The sequence below is a fragment of the Ambystoma mexicanum genome, chromosome 12, assembly GCF_040938575.1.
Source record: "Ambystoma mexicanum isolate Mex_15411 chromosome 12, UKY_AmexF1_1, whole genome shotgun sequence".
NCBI lineage: Eukaryota > Metazoa > Chordata > Amphibia > Caudata > Ambystomatidae > Ambystoma > Ambystoma mexicanum.
In genome coordinates, this window is record NC_090936.1 from 832942148 (window position 1) to 832955643 (window position 13496).

The 13496-nt window shown below is 41.2% G+C and overlaps 1 protein-coding gene across 3 annotated transcripts in view; it reads right to left on the minus strand.

Annotated features, from left to right (window-relative positions):
* Positions 1 to 13496, minus strand: part of MGAT4C (MGAT4 family member C) — a 1956087-nt gene that overhangs the window by 616638 nt on the left and 1325953 nt on the right. For 2 of the 3 annotated variants that reach the window (XM_069629325.1, XM_069629327.1), the window contains one exon: positions 7657 to 7750. The gene's annotated coding sequence lies outside the window, so the exon portion shown is untranslated. Of the gene's footprint in view, positions 1 to 7656; positions 7754 to 13496 lie in introns of all 3 variants that reach the window. The other variant, XM_069629326.1, reaches the window with a different exon arrangement.

A 13496-nucleotide genomic window follows, 5' to 3' on the forward strand; every position in this document is an offset into this window, starting at 1 on the left:
GGTTGCCTTACATCAAAAAAAAGATGAAAGACTGTCAGGATGTCCAAAAAACTAAAATGTCCACCGTCCTGTCTTTAAACCTATATCCGTCTGTTACACTCTAGACTAACTTCCCTATTCTTTCTCCAGCTCATAAATGTAGCATCACGTCTGGATCCCTAACATGCCGGACTTGACTGTAGATCTTAGTATTCCAGAAGAAGTGTCTTCTTTTGGTGACGGGTTCTCAACACCTTATCTTTACTTTGCACCTTTCTTTCTCTCTCATGTGGGTCTCAGACCTCAGGATCTCCCTGACTTGTTGTGTAGCTTCTCGCTCTTTTCTGTGGGTCCCAGACCCCTTTATGTTATCTCAGCCAATCATAACTAAGAGTGTTTCTGCTGGTCAGCTTAAGTGGTGTCATTTAGGGGTGGGTTATTTTAGTTTCATGAGGTCATGAAATGGGTTTTAGGGGGTTTCAGTCCAGGAAATGTGTTGCCCAATAGAAATACCCCAATGTATTGGGCACTAAAGGGCCCTGAAACAGTTTCACCATTCATTTGTTTTGACCTGCCCCAAAATGTAAGTAATGTTTTGTTGTAAAATAAAGTGTCTCAGCAGTGGGCAGAGCTGAGAACTTTTTAACCAGTTCAGTTTGCAGAGCTTTCTGAATTGTTGTATCCCAGCTGAGGGGGGGGGGGTGGGGTGGTCAATAAAACAGTGTTTTTTCTTGCACAGTGTTTATTCGTATGTGGAGTACTTGTACCTGTTTTGGATTACTTATGTAAAGTAGTCCCACTTTATACTTTCTCATCCAAATATGACCTGTATGGGTGGGGTCTTCTACCCAACAGAGATACATAGAGGTGTGGGGGACCACAGAGGCATGCGTGGGGTAAGGGGAAAGAGGGGACAGACATTGAGGGGATGAATACTGCGTTCTCCCAAGATGATCATCACTGGTCCGAAGGAGGGCTTCCCTACCCATGAGATCCACCCACTGAGACCACCCCCAGGGGTATTATCGATTAGCAGCCTCACCTCCCAGGACTCAAGGGAAGGGGCTTCCCCCCCATGGAATCAGTAACAATACCCTAGGATTTGTCACTGATCTCAACAGTGTGAAAGGGATAATCTGAGCAAATCTTCCTTGGCACACTGGTAGTGAGGAAACTATTAGCCACCAGAGAAGGGTTTGGGACCCCAACAGTGAAAAAGGGAGCATCAGAGAAGATTTTCCTTGGCGCAGTGGCAACGAGGAACCCACTAGCCACCAGAGAAGGCGCTGGGACACCAACAGTGAGAAAGAGAGCATCAGAGGAAATCTCCCTTGGCACAGTGGGTAGCAAGGAAAACACTGGCCACTCAAGAGGGGTCTGGTAACCCAAACAGTGAGAAAGAACAGTGTCAAGCAATACCAGGAGAAGTAAGTAATTCCCCTGTCCATATTGGGAACTGAACCAAGAAACACCAGGAGAAGGGAGAAGGGAATCATTCTCCTGGTACAGGCCCAGGAACTGTGTTATAGACAACAGGGGAATGTAGTCATTCCCCTGGTCTTGTGGTGAACTGTACAATGTAACACATGAGAAGGGAGGTATTCTCTTGTTACTGGGCTGAGAGTTGTACTGGAGACACCCTGGTTTTATTGGGAACTACATAGGTTTGCACCAGGATAAGGAAGTTATTCTCCTGGATATTGCATAAAGACTGGGTGCCATAAGCCAGAGGAAGGGAGTCATTCCCTCTGGCATTTTCTATTGGAAGAGAACATTAATCGAACATTGTTCGAGAAATAGGAGAAGGGACTCATTCTCCTGCAGAAGGAATGTTCTTTTAGTTTATTCTTTAGTTTTATTGTGAGGTTTAGAGTAGGATTTTACCCAAGCAGGCAGAACTTTAATTTGACAGGCATTCTGACAATTCCTTTAGTTCTAGTTCAAGGCAGGGAAACCTCTCTTAGAGATGGGGACCGTGAGGTTTTCTATTCAAGAAATTTAAGTTTACAACCAAAGCCATGCCACCTTTGTGTCAGCTTCCTTCTTCAACACCCTTAGACTATCAACATTATTGAACATCCAGTTTGAGTGTACTAGTGCACTATGCTACAAATTAAATGTTTATGCATGCCAGGTACTTCCAATCGTCTTGATTAACAGGTTAAGAAAATGTTTACATTTATTCTTCTAGTTCCCAGTGCAGAGGAAGCCAGATTTCGCTATAGGACCAGATAATTACATTACTATATTTAACATATGGATACCTTTTGTGGTGCCCTTTTTCCTCCTGTTATCTCTATGTTACAGGATTCTAGTAAAAATACCTGTTCTCTGAACGTGTTCTGTAGACAGACATGATAACACTCTCATCAATTTTTGAAAATGAATCATCCTGTAGGTTGCTGTTCCGCCTCACCCTGGCCTGGTGCAGTTCGCTGTGTTGCATTGCGGTGAAAATACCTTGGAAACCATGATTTCTAGTACCTTGCAATGCGGTTTTCAAGTCCCATACCTCGGGTTTTGTTCCTCATGTCGGGACCGGTTGAGAAACAAAATATTTTGTTTCCCTTCCCAGTGAAAATGGTTTACGGTGTCATTGTCAGGCACCATCTAGCGAAAATCCTCTGGAAAAGTAATTTCACCTGCTGCGGCAAACATTTTGAAACTTATGGAATGCTACCTGCCTTCACCTTCTCCTCTGTGGTCCATTCACCTCTCATACATGTTTTGTTTCCCTTCCTAGTGAACATGGTTTACGGTTTTGTCGGCCGGCCACAACGCCACAAAAATAAATTAACTTTTTTGAAATCTGGGGAAAGAGGTGGGGTGTTCAATTGTCATGTTGCTAGTAATGTCTGGAGAGTCCAAACAGGTAAGTATGCACAATTTGGTGCAGATTGTTGAAACAGTGTGGAATTCTATAAGGAACAACGCTTCGCTTAGCCACAAACCCACACACAACTTTTTACTTTTATATGTATAGATGTTATGACTATTCAGCAAATATGGTGAAGCAGCACTTATGAGCAGGAATGGTTTGGAGGATTCTGATGTGTGTCTAAAAACCCTTTTAAATTGCACAATATATGGAAAACATTGCCAGTCCAGAATACAGAATGAAGCCTACAATGCATAAATAATCATCTCCCATAAAGACAAGCCATTTTCATCACATTGTCCTTGTTTGACCTACATTCTCATATGTGCTCAAGGTACTTATCGACTCAAACAGCCAGAATCATGTGGACAGATAAGGAAGGTTTGGTGGTAGCCTTGCAGCCCTTATCAAGATGTCATGACCTGCAACTTGCAGGAAACTACATCACTCTGGTCCATTGAGATCTTCACTTGCCACTTCCCCATCCCTCAATGGTACCATTTCACATCATCTATCAGACCCAGGTGAAGCAGCTGCCTTTCATTAATGCATGACTATTCTCACAGACCATTATGTACCATTAAAACAACTCTGTCGAAAGTCAAGACCACCAGCCCTCTCGTACTCCCAGAAACACATGAACAGAAAATGTGCCAGTAGAAAAGATCTGGCATAGAAAAAGGATCCATAGGATTTCCCTGCAGGCCATTTTTTCTGAACCTCGATTTTCATGGTCTGGATTTGCCTCTGTGGGGAAATCACTTTTCGGGGCCTGCTTCACCCAGACCCGTTCTCTTATGCGTGGGAAATCCCTGCAACCTCTGGAGGTGCATTGTTCATCTTCCCCCACTAAACTCCCTCTTCGTATGTGGGGAACACCTGTGTATAACAATGCACAGTAAGGCAACATAAATTACATTATTGCCTATGAACAGGAACTCTGAAATGTCAAGGTCTGCTGGCCACACAGACGTGACAAATATTCATTAGTAAGAAATCCCTCTTCAGTCCCATATTTTGTAGAGTTAAACTTTGCGACATAGAATAGCTGAGCAGTCATCTGTTAAGCTCTGTCTTACTGCATTAACAAGACATTAGTTCCGCTGCAGTGATTTATGAAACACAGAAAACACAGAAAGGTACATTTCAAATCTGGATTCCAATTAAGTGCATAACCATTTAGCCACAAAGCTGGAACATATACTATTTAACACTAGCTCCAACAGATGATTTTGGAAATACAAAAGGGGAATAATACTTGTCCCATTCAAAATGGTGAAACTCACTTCTATCTCGATCTGGGACTGCAGACTTTCCTTTCGCGAGCTCAGAAAGGGAAATGGTGTGCCTAAATCCCTTGCAATCTTAAATAGGAGCGTTAAGACAGCAGGTGAACACCAATTAACTTGATTACCTACACTGCCTATAGATAGAAAGGCTGCCATGCTTGCTAATCTAATGAGTTTTAAATGCAATTTCTTTCTGTGTTTTGGTGTTTTAATAATCCTTCACAACCAGTCTGGCTGCAGTACTATACATTACACAGAGAGAGGGAGCCGGTTACAATGTGCTACATTCTGGCTGCAAACAAGACACATCACACAAAAAAAGTTGCACAGTCTGTGTGCTGACTATTTATCTCAATATAAATGTGCAACTTATTTTGAGGAATCGAATTATTGTTCAAGTTTAAACTGCTGTTGGTAACCTGCACTTTAGGGAATATTACATAATTCCAACCATACAGCCTGCATTGCTTAGAAGCGTAAGAATTCCTTCATGCAATAGGAATATAATTATGTATACTTCTGACCTCCCTTATGTGTACTTGTGTCACATTCTTATTTCTGCTCCTTATAAAATCAACCTTTTAGTGACATTATATCCTTACATTTTTGCTAAAAATGTACTTTGTCAATAGTTACTTTTATAGATCACACACTTGTCAAAGTTACAGTTACATGATTATTCTTATTTGGTACTCTTCAAAATGCAAAGATTAGGCAGTTCACAGAAGCCAAAACATCAAACCTTTGTGTGTACTCATCCACATTGCATCCAAGTTATAGGCTCCTATTGCTCAAACTGTGCATTCCATAACTTTGCAATTCAAATAACAGTTACATTTATTTTACATAAGTTATAGTTCTCCCCATGTTTTGCAGGTAATTATGTTGGAATGTAACCGTTTTTCGAACTGCACAGTGTAAAACGCTGTCTTCTCATGCCAGGTCACTGGATTGCTGGTCCATGTGCTGGGGCCTAAATTCAGTTTTGAGATCATGGAGGTTGGCCCCAGAAACCTTGGCTGCACATATCAGCATCCTGAGCTGGGTGATGTCATGAGGGCTCTATGTCCCTACATCGACAGTTCATTTTCGTTTAGTTTTTTGCTGACAGTTTTTTGCTGAAAATCTTTATTATTTTATTTTTGGGGGTTCCGCCCAAACTCCCACTCCCCTATTTTATACTCCCTATTCCACACACCCTGGCCCTTGTATTCCCTTACCTACTCCCCCCATTAATGTTGATTCGTTTTTTCAGCAGACAACTCATCGAACAATGAACCTTCGATGTAACAACGTTGTACAGTCATGAGGAAAGAGTTAACATCATTGCCTTTTAAAAAAATAGACCAACCAACCACATGTATTGTGAAACAATGCAGGCCGTTTGCTTTTCCATGTAAGAACACCCAGGATGAACTATTGTATACCTTTTTGGAGAAGTGTAAATGCTTATTTGACCGTAAACAAATGACGTCATAGAAACTGAATGTCCCAAAAGAAGCAGCTACTGCATGTCCAAAATGACTGATTTCCCCACGTAACATTACATTCCAGATAGCGGTGAATGCACACTGCTATTGAGCTTTTAGGTTAGGATGAAAACCAACATAATTCTCTTCATTTGCCACTCATTCTGTAGAAAGTACTGGAGCAATGTGGCAGGTACAAGCAACTTTACAAATGCACTATAAATGATGTATCCAAACAATGGATACACTCATGTTTACAATTTCAAATGTTACGCTTTCTGTTGATTTGAAGAAGAACAGTGTCCAGAACTTGCTGCTTCAGATAAGAAAAGGGCCTTTTTGAAAGAACACCCGGCAACTTAGTGGTATTTACACGCATTTTGGAATTTGTGAGACTCTTTTATAGACATGTCATGCACCTTCACTTGTAGTGGTGTATAAAATGTTTACAAATTACTTAACATATCTTTGTGTGCGGCCAGTGATGGTCACATCCCGCAGTTCATGCAGGAGACCATTAAAAAAAGCATGATTGTTAAGTTAATGTTTCATTGCAAGTTACCATTTGCTATTTCAGATTGTTCTGTTCCTTGGCCTTTAACCCTCTCTTCACTTTTAAATGCTGTCAATGAACAGACAAACCCAAAGGCTCATTGGTATAAGGGAGCCGTGGCTTAAAATTGAATGCATAGTTAAAGTTAGAAAGCATGATGTTAACCTAATAACACATTTGCAGTTATGTACAAAGGATCTAAACCTAAATCCATCTGAGCAGGAAGAAGTATTATTATAATGTAACAGTGGCAACATGACCCAGGAGAGCAAACACCAGAACCCCAAGTGGCTCATAACCTTCTGGGCTATACGAGCCAGTATGTCTTGGAGCATCCATATAGCCTGAAAATTGGCCAATGAGGGAAGCCTCACAATTGCCCCGTAATGGACGTGCTGGCAAGCATGGCTATCAGTGCAACACTCCCTCTTATCTTGGGAGTGCAGCGCTGCTAGCCATGCTGCAGGAGCGACATTGCCCTCAGCATGGCGAACCCTCTCTTCATGGGAGCACTGTTCTGACAGTGACACAGTCACTGCAGCTCTTGCTCTTCTCCTCACCCGAGTTGACATTTTTTTATTACAGGGACATCATTTCTTTGTAGAACACGACCTTAGGCCGTACTGAGAGTTATGGACCCTGAAGACCTCGTTAAATGCTCTTGCTGAGCTCAGGCTTTTAACCTACTCTTTAGGGCCCACAACTTCCAGTACGACTTTCGGGCTATGTCTATAATGCTAAATTAAGGTGATGAGAATTTAGATATCAGAGGATGCACCTGACATGCGCATCCCAACAGAAATACCATAAGAAGGGGCCAAGCACAATCCTATTCCATGAGTTATTCACCTAGAGTTGGCTAACACCAGCTCTATCAACGGGAACTAAAACTGACATTTTACAGAAGAGCCTTTAGGTGAAATGGTATGAAATAACAAAGTAGTACACGATATTGCCATTTTCTTTCATGCTCAGAATATATGGAGAAATATAATAAGCAATAAAGTTGCAACATAAAATATGTTTCTTGCCCTAATTCCGTGTTTGTTTGAACAATATACCACACAAGTGTTCTGCAACTAAAGATAACAGCCTGCTTTCTGAGATAAATCATAACATTTTCAGTGAGCACAAAAATAGTGATTGGCTTCTAGAATCCTACAGATTATTGGTACACAGTAACCCTGTAAATTAGTGCTAGATGGCTTTGATGAACACGTGTTTCACTGATATTTAATCATTTATGCCATTGGTCACTCTGTTTCTTATTCATCCTGATCAACAGTGATTACTACTGAATGTAATGTACTGAATTAGTATGGCATTTGGTATGTTTTGGAAAACCCTGCAGATGGAAATGTTTTTGTCAAACTTTGCAATGGACATGGAACATACATTTAATTATGTAAACTTGAATGTCTAAATGAAAGGTGGTGATCACAATATGTTTCGCCGGAAAATGCATTTTTTTAAATTAAAAATCTTTACCAAACATCATCAGCATCAGAGATCATGTCATCAGGTCCTTCAATCTGTGTCAGTCTATGGACGGACTGGGGACGGATATCCACAGTTTAAACTTCTGCTAAAATGAAAGATGAGAGAAAAGTAATGTTCCGTGAACAACGAAATGTGAAAACAGCAATACAAGCATTAGACATCATTTAAAAATGCAAAAGTAACTGCCAATTTCATTGCAAAACAACCAGAAGGATTCCAGTGGTTCTCAAGCTAAACATGTATTTAACATATGGTGCTTTGTTGTCTTGGAATTCCCAGAGGTTTATCTTCTAATTATGAAAAATAATAATCTAAATTCTTGGCAATTGAAACTGAAGAGGATGTACATCCGAGGACTTCACAATGCAAACCAAGATAATTTGTTGAAAACCTCTGAACAATGTTCAAGCAGATAAGTCAGTGATCGGTTTAAATTCATGATTTCAGTTCTTGGTGGCATTAATTCCAGAAAACTATCAATCAAGGAGCTGAAGAGGAATCTTAAAATGTCAATGGAACCACCACAAACATGCATGACTTACATTGACTAAACTCACATTAACCACTGGATCACTGTGGTGGGCTGCTCTATCATATCAACAAATCATGCTGAATTCACAGAATATTTTTTTCAAAATGCCTTCTTTTTTTCTTTGAATATATTCAAGTTCAACAGGTATGTTAGGCTGCTAGGTATGTGACACCACACATATCCTCTTGGAGTCCCAGTGACTCTCCAGTAGGTGAAATAAATGAAATGTCAACACTATGCTCAATGGTATATAACATGAATGGACACAGGTAATTGCAAAACATTTTATAAAATAAAAACAAAAAATGCATGAGAAAATGGAAATTTACATTTAAAGCGTTTCATGTGATTGCACTTTAGTTTTTACTGCAATATGTACCTCAAAATGTGTTCTATTATAAATGAATTTATTGACATTTTCAAGCTAATACAATCAACAACAATCTAAGATCAGGCAAGCAAACAAGAGGATATCAAATACAAAACATAGTAACAACTGTAAACCATTATCTATATAGAGGGGGGAGAGGAGAGGAGGGGAAGAGGGAATAAAAGAGACAAAGAGAGAGGAAAAGAAAAAAGAAGTAGAAAGAGGTAAATCTTAAGCATAAAACTCATTGAAGCATCCCAAATGTCAGAGTATGTTTCTTCTTTTTTCTTGGTCTGTAAGTTACTCTCTCTCTACATGAAAGAATCAACAAATCATATAGCCAGTCTTCCAGAGAGGGCTCTGGAGGATAGCTCAGGGGTAACATGCTCGCCTTGGAAGCAAGATAACAATGAGCTACACAGCTACACAGGTTCGATCCCCGGGTCCATGCTTAGAAACCTCTGGGTATTAAGCGCATTATAAATAACCAATCATATCATATCTTACAGCATTTTAAAATCTGCTTCTTAGCCATGATTAATGCTCTGTAGGCCCAAAAGCGTAAGCCAACAGACAAATGAAGCCGGATCAGAAACAACCCCAACACACACAGTGAAGGAACAGACGGAAGCGCAAGACCCAATTTGAGGTCCACAAGCTGGATGACATCCTCCCAAAAAGACTTCATATTAGAACACGACCAGAACATATGTAGGAAAGTCCCCACATCAGATTTACAATTCCAACAGGTGTCATCCTGAACCAGTTTACACTGTTTCACTCTCCAAGGGGACCAATAAATACAATGCAAACTCTGTTGCTTACTATATCTCAGATCCATATCTAATTTTAAACCGGTATGGACTAGAACACACACAGGTCTATTCAATATCTGAAATCTCATAGCCCAACTCAAAGCACGAAACAGCCCTCCCATGGTCGGAAGCGTTATTTAACTCTGTAGGAGTGAGAAGTTTGTACAGAAGCGAAGCAGAAAGAGGTGTGTTCCAAGCCAGATGTAAAACAGGAGGGACATCATGTAAAGAGGCATTCAAAGGTGAAAACAAAGTTTCAAAAACAGTCCAAAGTGCACGATAATGACAAAGATCCAAACTATACAATTTATATTTAAATCATAGGAATTCAAAGGTGAGCTTAGAAACACCTTCATGGACTTGTCCCAATTTCCAAATACCAGTAGCTTGCCAAGTGGTCCAAGAAAGGGTATGATTGTAAAGGCGTATAGCTGGGATTTTCCACAGTGCAGACTCCAGACACAAAAGATATTTCACACCACCAATCTTGCAACTTTTCTTCTATTCTTTCAGAACATGTCTAACACAAGGCGGTGTCTGATCAATACCCATCTTCTTATCCATACTAAGCAGACAATCCAAGGGAACAGGGTGAACATAATTTTTCTCTATGGCAACCCAGTTAGGACAATCAACTAGCTCATTCTGAAGCCATAAATGTAAAATACGAAACGTGAAAGTTCTATGGTATGATGTAACATCAGGGAATTCAAAGCTCCGCTGGCTCACTGGCCGTTTGAGAAGCTGTTTAGAGATCCTTGATCTTGCACGTCTCCCCAAAGACAGTTACCGAACACTTTATCTATTTAATGAAGTAAATCTCCTGACAGGGAAGAGGGAGCATACTAAATATATATAACAATTTAGGAAGCAGGGCCATTTTGATTACATTAACTTTTCCCCATGACGTCAAATTTAACCTCCCCAGTTCAGACATAATATGTTTATCTAAGATATTAGATACTCGGACCAGACAACAGATGCCAAGAAGGTTCTTACTTGTCTGGAAATATGTATACCTAAATATTTGAACGCATACTCAGGCCACACTTCTCACTCCACATCCAGTAATCCTCTATGACACGAGTTTGAGATTGGAAAGATCAACATTTTGGAAATATTTACTTTATATCCAGACACTTGGCCAAATGATTTCAGAGTCATCAGCAATACCCCAAATGAAGTACCAGGATCAGAGAGTAAAACCAAAAGGTTGTCATCATATAGGGGTACCTTAGATACACAGTCTCCCATCGAATTACCCTCGATACCCGCATTCTCACTAATTGCCACTGCCAGGGGCTCAATGAAGAGATAAAAAGCAGCAGTGATAAGGGGCATCCCTGTTGTGTGCCTCTACAAATAGAAAAATGAGTCAAAATGTAACCATTAACTGTGACCGTAGCCTTGGCATTCTTATACAAGGCATTGAAGAGTGTCAAGAACCACCCTAATCAGCACTTGTCGGAGGAACATTCAGCTAACCCTGTCAAATGCCTTCTCTGCATCAATGCTAACTGCAGCGTAGGCTTCAGTAGAGTTCCCTTTAAGATGTATGACATCCAGGAGCTCCCTTAAATTATCATAACTATTCCTTCCAAAGACAAAAACTGTCTGATTCCGGTGGACTAGCTTTGGCAATGGAGGATTAATCCTTTCGGCATAAATCTTGGCTAGGAGCTTGATATCTACATTCAATAAGGATACGGGTCTATAATTTTCACAGATGGAGTGGTCTTTCTCTGGTTTAGGGATCACAGTGATTACAGCAGTCATCATGGAATTAGCCAACTCTTCATTGGCAATAAACTCTTTAAATAGTCTTTCCATGAATGGAGCCAGCCCATTGAATCGACAATGTCCTGAATTGAAAAATTCCTATTTAGGCAAGTCCTATCACAGTCATCCAACCATAGGACATTAACTTCGTCTAAAAAAGCAGTCACCATCTCATTCTAAATGTGCTCATCATTACAATATAATGTCTTATACATTCTACAGAAAGCATCGCATATGTCTTCTTTTCTGCTTACAAGAGGTCCACTGCCATCTGCAATGAATAAAACCTGCTCACCCCCTGGCTCCACTTCAGCCGCCTAGCCTGCAATGCACCAGACTTTTGTCCCCACATCCCCTGATTGCTTGCCTGGTATAAAACAAATCCTTCTCTGCTTTCCTGTGTAATACATTGTCCAATAAACGTTTGGCAGTCAGCATTGTGGGAATGGTAGAAACAGAAGACAAGGAGGTATAAACTTCCACAGAATGTTTATGATTGGATTATAGGTGCCCAATTTGTTTCAGCTTTTTTCCTTTTATAAGAGACAAAACAGATTATTTTACCAAAGGCTTTCAGTGCATCCTGGACAGTGCAGATCCTGTCAACAGACTCTGCATTGTCATTAAGAAATAATGAAATCTCAGCATCTATCTGTTTCAAAAAGTATTGAACCTCCACCGCCTACTATTCATCTCTCCCCCCGCTGATCTATCTATTGCCAAGTGCACACAAAAGAGTGATCAGAGATCAAAACATCACCAATTCCTGATGTACCCACATCACTGCAAAGGTCCCTGCTTATCAAGAAATATTCAATACGAGACAAGGTTCCCTTTGGGACTGAGTGAAAACTGCAATGCCGTTCCTGTGGATTTAGTTCACGCCAAACAAATCCCACGTCTGCATAAGGCGTAGGAGCCCTTTCCTAGCCCTTGCCTCAGCAAAAGAATGGGACTTCTGACTTGTCCAGTATATCGTTCACATTAGCATTGAAATCACCCTCTACGATTGCCACCCCATATCCCATACTTGCTAGAAGAACAAGTTACTCTCTTACCTGGTAACGTTCTTTCGATGGGATGGTCTGACAACGTATTCCAAACATATGACATGTAATCACCATAGCTGTGCTACTTCGGAAAATCTTCGGCGTCTGCATCCTGCGTCGATGACGTTGATACGCCACCCTCGAGTACCTCCTCCGATGGCCGATGTCACTGGATGTTATAAGTAAGACGCACGACGCCCGTAGCCTTAGTTGTAGTTTTTTCCCAGAATGTGTGGCACCAGTCTTCTGCCAGTCTAACACACAAAGCTTTGTGGAAACGTAAGCTGCAATCGCATAAGAAATTCTGTAGCGGGGAAGGCAGGGAGGGAGCGATATGGAATACGTCGTTGGACCATCCCATTGAAAGAACGTTACCAGGTAAGAGAGTAACTTGTTCTTCGAGGGGATTGGGTCCTCCGACATATTCCATATCTATGACAGACTCCCAAAGCAGTACCAATGCAAGGAGGTGGGAAAAGAATCTAGAAAACAGAAATTTAGAATGCCCAATCTAATTGTAGAGTAAAGAACCGCCTTGCCAAAGGCCAGATCGTGCCCACGGACAGAATCGAGGGAGTAGTGATGTACAAAAGTATGTACCGAAGCCCAGGTGGCTGCATCACAGATGCTACGAATAGGAACACCCCTCTGTAGGGCAGTAGAGGCAGCCATACCCCTCGTAGAATGGGCCCGCAAGCCGACTAGTGCATCCTTACCCGCCAAGCGGTAACACTCAGAAATAGCCAGAAGAATCCAGCGAGACAAAGTCACATCACAGCTTGTCCCAAACGCTTTCCAGCGTAACCAATGAAGAGTTGATCGTCCACTCTGACCCGGGACATGCGTGAAATATAAAAGCTTAACGCTCTCCTAGATTCAAGCCTATGGAGCTCTCCTCTTCCTTATCAGGATGTGGAGGAGGATAAAACGCTGGAAGAACAACCTTCTGGCCTAAATGAAATTCCGACACCACCTTCGGAAGAAAGAAAGGACGAACTCTAAGGACAACCCTGTCCTTATGAAACACAGTGAAGGGTGGCTTAACTGAAAGTGCCTGTAACTCACTCACTCTGCGAACGGAAGTGACCGCAACCAAAAATACAGTTTCAAGAGTTAACAGTCTCAAAGGGGATGAATGCAAAGGCTCAAACGGAGCACCCATCAGAGACTTGAGAACAAGGTTCAAATCCCAATAGGGCACCTTGGAAGGTAACGGAGGGAACACATTAGTGAGCCCTTTCAGAAACTGAAAAATTAAAGAAATTTTAAAATAGGAACACTCT